Below are 9,817 nucleotides of genomic sequence, written 5' to 3' on the forward strand. Positions count from 1 at the left end.
TGTTCCGCTGCTGAAGCCAGTGCATGTCCAGGCCCGTCTGAAGTTTGCCAGAGAGCACATGGATGATACAGCAGAGGATTGGGAGAATGTCATGTGGTCAGATGAAACCAAAGTAGAACTTTTTGGTATAAACTCAACTCGTCGTGTTTGGAGGAAGAAGAATACTGAGTTGCATCCCAAGAACACCATACCTACTGTGAAGCATGGGGGGGGAAACATCATGCTATGGGGCTGTTTTTCTGCCAAGGGGACAGGACGACTGATCCGTGTTAAGGACAGAATGAATGGGGCCATGTATCGTGAGATTTTGAGCCAAAACCTCCTTCCATCAGTGAGAACTTTGAAGATGAAACGAGGCTGGGTCTTCCAACATGACAATGATCCAAAACACACCGCCCGGGCAACAAAGGAGTGGCTCCGTAAGAAGCATTTGAAAGTCCTGGAGTGGCCTAGCCAGTCTCCAGACCTCAACCCCATAGGAAATCTGTGGCGGGAGTTGAAAGTCCGTGTTGCTCGGCGACAGCCCCAAAACATCACTGCTCTCGAGAAGATCTGCATGGAGGAATGGGCCAAAATACCAGCTACTGTGTGTGCAAACCTGGTAAAGACCTATAGTAAACGTTTGACCTCTGTTATTGCCAACAAAGGTTATGTATTGAGTTGTATTTTTGTTATTGACCAAATACTTATTTTCCACCCTAATTTACGAATAAATTCTTTACAAATTCTACCATGTGGATTCATGGATTTTTTCACATTCTGTCTCTCACAGTTGAAGTGTACCTCTGGTGCAAATTACTGACCTCTGTCATCATTTTAGGTGGGGGAACTTGCACAATCGGTGGCTGACTAAATACTTTTTTGCCCCACTGTACCATAACAGAATTCTGAAGGCAGCACATTCACCTAAAATCTGAACATGAAAAATAATTGGTCAGTGAAGACGTCACTCTCCCTTGCAGTTTAACTCAGCTTCTTTTCAAACTAACTTATAGCCCTTATCTGCTCTATGCTACATTCCATCCCTCTTATTCCTTCCCATATGCCTCTTTTCTCCTCTGCTGATCCAGCATCTGAGCTCCTCCTCTGTCTGTTCACCCCAGTCCCTCCATACCTTGTCCCTCCATCCATGCTAGCTCCTCTGACACCCAACATTACTCTAGCAGCAATGGGCACTGCTCCTGGACTGCTTCCCAGCATACAACGTCTCCAAGGGGAGAGTCTATGTGTCACAGCAGATTAATGCCTTGCCCACTGACTGATCAAGTCCCGCTGGTCTGGAACCTGAGTGTACTCTGGCATGGCCCAGATAGGGAGGTGATGCTATCCCGACTCATTGCCACTGAGGTGGTCCGGCCTGGGAAACTGTGATCCATACATTTAATCATCCCGACAGTGTCACGATGAAGTGGTCAGATGCTGTTGTGCAAAAGCCTTTGGCAGGTCTGCAAACACTGGAGAGTTGTGAGTAGGAGGTAATCAAGCTAAGTGGCTGTTTATGAAGAAAGAAAATGGTGAGGTCACTACTTGTGTAATTTAACTGCAAATGCAACATAAACGGTGTTCTTGTGTATGTGTAGAAACATAGAAATATATGGTGACTTTAAGCTGTGCCCTATTTTTATGTGCAAGGCTGTCTAACAATATGAGGAATATGCTTGTCTATTTAAAGCTGTTCATTTTTTACAAAGAAGCAAAGGGGGGTGGGGGGGGGGTGGGGGGGAGGGGAGGTTGACTGGGACGGAGATATATGTTTCACCAATCATTAACTCATTAACTATATGGCACTATCCACCTGTCTCTTCCATTCAGTGTGTGGATATTACAGTTTTTTCCCCTCTTTTTTTTAAATACAAAAAATGAACACCATGTTAAAATCAGTTCTGAAATTACCACCTCAGCAGTGCCTGTCTCCTCATGCCTCTTATTAACTGTAAAGGGAAGTGACATGGAAAACATGGAAATTCTCATCTCTAAAAAGCTACTGCAATAATAAAATAATAGGGGGTCATCTATAATCGTCCCTCACCTCAAGATGATGATGTCTTTTCAAACTCAATTACACATTAGCAGGACAATTTCTTCCTTTATCTATCACACTTCATCAACTAGGTCTCAGCTGCATAATATATCCTCCTCATTAGCAGTCACTCCATCACTCACTAATAATGGCCTATCAACACTGTCTCAATGACCAAAGTTACAGCACGACAGAATGAAACATTAACTTATAATGTTAACCCAGGGTCGTGTTTTAACATTGTGGAATTAGATCTGATTTAGCTGAATATGCCCATGAATCAAATATGAAGGGGAATTTTAAACAGTCAAATTTGATTAGTAGAATAAAATTAAAAGAACAAAATCATGAGTACAGAGTGATTAAAAGTCACACAAACCCAGCACTCTAGTATATCTAAAAAACTCAACCATTTGTTTCTCAGCAGAGGAAAAAACACTCAAACAAATCATTTAAGAACGGTTTAACATAGAGAGAGAGAGTGTGGTGAGGAGGAAAAAGGAAATAAGCAGGACCTGAGGCAGGCACCTTGGTTTATGTGGCCCACCATTACCATAAATGGATGCTGACTGCCTGCAGTCAGGACCAATACACTATCTATAAGGGTTCATTTCTCTCAAATTTACTTTGCAGCTGGTGTGACGGATGGTCGCTAGTCTTAGCAGTGTTGCAGGAATTGCTGTCTTGTGTGTGACTGGGTGCAGTAAGGAGTGTATGTAATGTGTGTGTGAGCATGCGCGTGAAGGAAACGCGGGGAGCGAAAGAGGAAAAAGAGAGTGAGAGAGTGTGTCATGGGTAGAGGGCGACCGGGAGCAGCGTTCTAACGGGCTACAGGCTATGCAGTGTGTTTCCAAAGTGTGCAGTACTGTTATTAAAGCCTCATCTCTTCAGTACTCTCCGGTGCCTCGGCTGATTTCTGTCTGCCTCACTACTCCACAAAAGTGAAGGGAGTTAACCCCGAAGGAGGACAAACTTCGGCCCTGGAGGAAGCATCTCCCCTCGTGTCTCCCGACCACGGTCAGGGGACTGACGGCGAGGAATGGTTAACACTGGCGACCACGAAGGGACCCTCTCACGTTGTTAAAGAAGTGGTGAGCACAGAGAAAAACCGACAGGCTAAAGCGGCTAACGATAAAGCCGAGTGACTGTAATTACAAGTGTATTAGCCCGCAGCTAAGCTAACTCGCGATGGCCGCTGCTCGCCATTCTCGTGAAAAGTACGGACTTGAGACCAATTACTCCAACCCGTTCATATCGCTGACCAGTGTCTCCGAGGGTGCCGCGAGCATTAGGGAAGCTAACAGAGACAGAGCTGTGACTAAATGTGAACATATGAACCCATTCCTGTGTGCCGAAAGTTGTGCTAACACACACGCTAATGGAGAGTGTGTATTCGCGCCGCCCGATGGTCCTGCCCGGCCGCAGTTTTCCCGCACGAATCCCTTCGTTGATGCGGAATGCCGCAGCTACGGCCGTGAGAGAAACACAGGCAGCAGCATGAACTATTATCCAGCTCCTACTCCCCAAATGAAAATCCACTATCCAGACTCAAACCCATTTTCCTCCGCTCACATGGACAGTTTTGTACACAGCACACCGGCTCAGTTTAACGCAATGTTAAATACACCCATGCAATGTATGCCTTCCAGTAGCCTTAATGAAGCCATTAGCTATGGGGAAATCACTGCACAGCATAAACCCCGCTCGAAACCAGGCAAGACCCGCTGTGTGCCCCGTCAGCCCCTATCTGACAGTGAAGAGGACGGTGACACTAGAGAGAGAGTCCCCACCCTACGTCCGGGCCAATATGACGGCACCACACCGTGGAAGGAATTTCTGCACAGGTTTGAGAGCTGCGCTGAAGCCAACTATTGGTCAGAAAAAACAATGACAACTCAGCTTAAATTCTGCCTAGTTGGAGCAGCAGGGGCCATTATCCACAGAAATCCCCGCTCATCCAAATGGGATTACCGCCGCCTGGTGGACGAACTGGAAACTGCATATGGCCCTTCTTCTGACCATGCAGCTGCTGTTGCTGTAGAACTGAGGCAGCGAGTGCGTAAACCTGGTGAGGCCCTGCATGTTTTCAGAGATGACATTTATGGGAAAGTGGCTGTTGCATATGGTAATAGAGCAGAGATTGAACAAGACTCTATAGCTGTTGAAGTTTTCACCAATGGGCTGGGTGATGCAGAAATAGTACAGAAGTTGCTAGAGAGGCACCCAGCCACACTTGCCTGCGCATACGAAATAGCCCACCGACACGAAACCACTAAAAGGGCTGCATCTTATGTAACCAGTGCCATGCAGCAAGGAGCCCGTAACGCAGCTGAACGCCGGCCCCGAGCTGCCGTCGTCAGAGAAAAAGACAGAGATGAGACTGTTGCTGAGCATGCACCTGCAGCTAGCCCCTCACCGAATCGTTTTGTCCCACACACACCCTCGACAACACCGAACAATCACAGAAATTTTAAAAGGAGTGGGGTTCGCTGCCATAACTGTCAAGGTTGGGGCCATGTCCAAAAGCAGTGCCCTTCCCCTCACAAAACCACCAAGGCCTTAACATTGAACAGTAGCCCTTGGGACAGCCCAAAACCCACTGTGCTCCACCTTAAGTGCCAAAGCCAAGAAATGAGTATCCCCATGCGCCTCTACGAAGTGGAGGTATGTGCTGTTTTGGACAGTGGAGCCCGGAGGAGCGTGCTGCCGCTGCCCTACTACAACTCCATCCACCCAGACGTGAGACCACCACTACAGCCCTCAGTTGTTGAGACCTTGCTTGGTGTGGGACCTGGGGACGTGCCGGTGCTAGGTGAAGCCCAGATACCTGTCAATATCAACAATCGACAGGTGGATGTTGATTTCTTGGTGGCAGATATAGCAGGAAATGAGGTGCTGCTTGGGCATCCCTTCCTCACTCAAGCTGAAGCACGTCTTGATTTTGGCAAACGCCGCATCATCCTTTTCGGTGAAGAGGTGCTCTACTACCAAACCGAAGCCAGTACAAAGTCACACGCAGTGAGAATAGCTAGAACTGTGGTGGTGGAACCGGGGCAAGAGTATATGGTGAAAGGCAACGTGCATCCTGGTGCAGCAGCTCGAGGTGACATGATGCTTAGTCCCACCAAAGGTTTTGTTGAGAAGCACAAAGTACTTATCGCCAGAGTCCTAGTCAACGCACAGCCTTCTAAAGCTGTCCCACTTCGCCTTTTTAACCTTGGCAATAAAGCAGTAACAATTAAGGCGGGATCCATTGCCGGGCTCCTCCAGCCAGCTGAGGCCGTGGAACCCTCCATGGTCTCCCCAGCTGCAGACTCTCTGACCAGCCCTCCTGTGGTTCCTCTGCACCTGCAGGAGCTCTATGCCCAGAGCTCCACAGACCTCAATGACTATGAACAGCTCCAACTGAAACGCTTGCTTTGCACTTATGGACATGTGTTTTCTACAGGGCCTGCTGACCTGGGCCGAACCAGCCTTGTGCAGCATGACATCATAACCCGTCCTGGTGCCCCAGTCAAACAAAATCCACGAAGAATGGCAGGGGAAAAGCAGCAAAATGCTGATCAGCAGATCTACGACAGTCTACAGAGCGGTCTCGCCCAACGCAGCTGCAGCAGCTGGGCCTCGCCCATCGTTATGGTGCGTAAGAAAGATCGGACATACCGTCTCTGCATTGACTACAGGGCTCTCAACGACCGCACCATAACAGACGCCTACCCGCTGCCCCGCATCCAGGACACGCTGGACACACTCTCAACTGCCAGATGGTTCAGCACATTAGACCTCGCATCTGGCTACTGGCAGGTTGAGCTGACGCCTAGAGCACGCAGGGCCGCCGCTTTCTGCACTAGGACAGGCCTCTTTGAGTGGAACGTCATGCCATTTGGACTATGCAATGCCCCGGCAACGTTCCAGCGGCTGATGGACCGCGTCCTGGCTGGCATGCAGTGGGAGACCTGCCTGGTCTACTTGGACGACATCATCGTGCTGGCTAAGGACGTGTCGGGGATGCTGCAACGGCTTGGCCAGGTATTCTATAGACTTCAACAAGCTAACTTGAAACTGAAACCTGCCAAATGCTGCCTCTTTCGCCGCGAAGTTGCTTATCTTGGCCATGTGGTATCCGAGCATGGTGTGGCTACCGACCCCAGCAAAGTTCAAAAGGTTCAGATGTGGCCCACACCTACATCCATCCAGGAGGTCAGACGCTTCATCGGCCTGGCCTCATATTACCGCCGGTTTGTGAAAGATTTTGCCTCTATAGCCGAACCCCTGCACAACCTGACCAAGAAGAATGCACATTTTCAGTGGCATGCTGAGCACCAAGCAGGTTTCGACAAGCTGAAGTGTCGACTCACCTCTGCCCCTGTTCTTGGCTATCCACTTGACCATGGAGAAATGACACTAGACACTGATGCCAGCGACACTGGCATCGGCGCGGTGCTGTCACAGATGCAACAGGGCGTGGAACGTGTGCTGGCATATGGCAGTCGTAAGCTATCAAGAACTGAACAAAACTACTGCACCACACGACGTGAACTACTAGCCGTCGTGGATTTCACGTCCCACTTTCGCCAGTATCTCCTTGGACGGCCTTTCAAAGTGCGCACAGACCACAGCAGTCTACGGTGGCTAACAAAAATGAAAGAGCCAGAGGGACAATTAGCTCGATGGCTCGAGAAGCTTGCCGAGTACAACTTTGAGATCATCCACCGTCCAGGTCGAGTGCACACCAATGCTGATAGCCTCTCCAGAAGACCCTGTCGCCAGTCTTGTCCATGCAGAGTGCAGGACCCCCCCAAGCATCTCGGGGGGACCAGTCATCAGGCAGTTCAATGCGAGTTGGACTCTGACACCAGCTCCCTGTTGCTGAGTCCGGTGAGGGTGGAGGGACAACCGGCTACTACAGCGGTGTGTCTAGTGGGGGTAAGTCATAACACCACCACACCAGAAACAAAGACTTTAGACCAAACTGCTCTTACAAAGTCAGACATTTTATGTCAAAACACTCCTATCAACACAGACATCTCAGAACAGACAATTCACACTAGAACAGACATATCACACCAGAACATGTCCACTAATACACACACTGTAAAGCTGACTGAGAAAGTATATGTGGCTAAAACCCTTGATACTGCTTCTCTGTTTCATGGTTGGACCATGGGGGAGCTGAGCCAAGCCCAGGACGCTGATGCAGACATTGCACCCATACGCGCCTGGATGGAGGCCAGCAGTGAGCGCCCCCCATGGACTATTGTTTCACCATGCAGCCCAGCAACTAAGACATACTGGGCTCAATGGAAACGGCTCTACTTCAGAGATGGAGTTCTGGTCCGTCGCTTCTACTGCCTTGACGAGACCCAGTTCTATCCCCAAATCGTACTGCCACGTAAGCTACAACCAGAAGTGATGGGCCAGATGCACGAAGGGCCAGTGGGTGGACATTTTGGTGTCGAGAGGACTGTGGCCAGACTACGAACCCGATTCTATTGGTATCACATGAGGGAAGACGCCGCTCTTTGGTGCCGTACTTGTACCAGCTGTGCATCCAGGGCCCGACCCCAGAAGACACCGCAAGCTCCGATGGGAACTGTCCGGGTAGGAGCCCCAATGGAGCGCGTTGCGCTGGACATTATGGGACCACTGAATGAGACAGAGCGCAGAAACCGATATGTGCTTGTGATACAAGACTACTTTACAAAGTGGACTGAAGCCTTTCCTATCCCAGATGAACGGGCTGCAACCGTTGCCGAGGTCGTTGCGTCTGAGTGGGTGTGCCGCTACGGGATACCTCAAGCACTACACAGTGATCAGGGACGCAATTTTGAATCTGATGTGTTCCAAGGGGTGTGCAGTTTGTTTGGCATAGATAAGACTCATACAACGCCATTCCGACCCCAGTCAGATGGCCAGGTTGAACGTTTCAATGCCACTCTCCAGAAGATCCTGGCCTCCACAGCAGAGCGTTGTCATTGGGACTGGGACCTGATGATCCCGTACGCTGTTATGGCCTACAGGGCGACCAAACACAGTGCTACAGGTTTCACCCTGAACTTCATGATGTTTGGCCGAGAACTGAGTGAGCCAGTGGACCTTGTCGCAGGTCTACCTCCTGATCCAGGCAACCAACCCTCAGTTCCAGAGTATGTGCAGCAAATGCGTGAGCGGCTGGAGCTGGCCCACCTCATCGCCAGGGAAGCCCTGGGTGAGTCAGTCAAGCACGCAAAAAGGCAATATGACAAGAACTGTTGCCACACACAGTATAAGACTGGAGATCCTGTGTGGTATCTCATCAAAGGAACACGTCACGTCAAGAACAAGGTCAGAAAGTTCCTCCCATCGTATGAAGGACCATTCTTTGTCCTGGGACAATTGGATGACCTAGTTTATCGGATCCAGAAGAACCCAAGGTCTAAAGTGAAAGTTGTCCACCATGACCAGCTAAAGCATTATCGCTGCCGCGAGCCACTGGACAATACCTGGGTCCTTGATCAGGCTCATCAGTGGTCCCCTACAGAGGTCCCACCACCAGCTTTAGAAAATGACCCAGCAGACCGTGATCTGGGTCTGCACAGTCTGTTCTCTACTGCAACTGGCAATGGCCCCAGCTCCTCTCAGCCTTCTGTCTCAGTTGCAGCTGATCCCGCTCTGGTTGTGGTTGTCCCATCGTCCCCTTCCCATGTAGACCATGAGAATGGTGGGGGTGTGGTGGGTGAGCCAGACCACCCGGGCCAGCAGTTTCAGCGACCAACTCGTCGGCGCAGAGCTCCAGACCGGTATGGAGTGTGGATCACTTAACTTGGTTTACCTACCATGGACAGTTCCAAGTAGGACTGAAGATTCGGTTCAAGTTTAAATCGTTTCAGCCTCCTATACTGTTAGCTACAATGGTTTAAAAGAGTTATATTTTTTTTTTCATTGTTCCAGTGTTTACATTTTTTTTTTAAAAGTATCTGAAGGACCTACGGGGTTATCTACATGCACTTATCCATTTGTATTTGTGCCTTCCTAGATGCTAGGATAAGTTGGTTATTCCCGGTCGCCATGTAATAGTTACAATTGTGTAATTTCTTTTCTACTTAACAGCACTTGAAATGCTTTATTTTGCACATGTATGTACACCTTACTTGAGCCAACCTCTTTGTCACTGAAGTGCACTCGTTGATACTATACCTCACCTTATATGCGGTAATGGCTAACACTTTTATCTCCTGTGGGCTCCAAGTGGTAAAGGGGATTGTGTACCAGTTTTATGCATTACAATGCTGGAGTGGAATTATTGTTTAATTGCCATCCAGAGTGGGGGTAGTGTTGCAGGAATTGCTGTCTTGTGTGTGACTGGGTGCAGTAAGGAGTGTATGTAATGTGTGTGTGAGCATGCGCGTGAAGGAAACGCGGGGAGCGAAAGAGGAAAAAGAGAGTGAGAGAGTGTGTCATGGGTAGAGGGCGACCGGGAGCAGCGTTCTAACGGGCTACAGGCTATGCAGTGTGTTTCCAAAGTGTGCAGTACTGTTATTAAAGCCTCATCTCTTCAGTACTCTCCGGTGCCTCGGCTGATTTCTGTCTGCCTCACTACTCCACAAAAGTGAAGGGAGTTAACCCCGAAGGAGGACAAACTTCGGCCCTGGAGGAAGCATCTCCCCTCGTGTCTCCCGACCACGGTCAGGGGACTGACGGCGAGGAATGGTTAACAGCAGCCTAAATCAGTTCACTTTCACATAGCTCTTCAGGCATGTCCGCACAGCCAGAGGTGCATGCAATGAGTGTCACATCTCCACCCTCTCTTGTCCACTC

The 9,817-nt window shown here is 49.4% G+C and overlaps 1 long non-coding RNA gene across 1 annotated transcript; it reads left to right on the top strand.

The window, feature by feature from the left end:
- The first annotated feature begins 2,703 nt into the window (after positions 1-2,703).
- LOC146664630 (uncharacterized) lies at positions 2,704-9,560 on the top strand. Its single transcript, XR_014912502.1, has 2 exons — positions 2,704-2,887; positions 9,376-9,560. It is a non-coding gene; the product is annotated as an uncharacterized LOC146664630 (long non-coding RNA).
- The last annotated feature ends 257 nt before the right edge of the window (positions 9,561-9,817 follow it).

The sequence above is a fragment of the Rhamphochromis longiceps genome, linkage group LG7 (assembly GCF_057381845.1).
Source record: "Rhamphochromis longiceps isolate RC_006_pf linkage group LG7, R_longiceps_female_GT1.1, whole genome shotgun sequence".
NCBI classification, from domain to species: Eukaryota; Metazoa; Chordata; class Actinopteri; order Cichliformes; family Cichlidae; genus Rhamphochromis; species Rhamphochromis longiceps.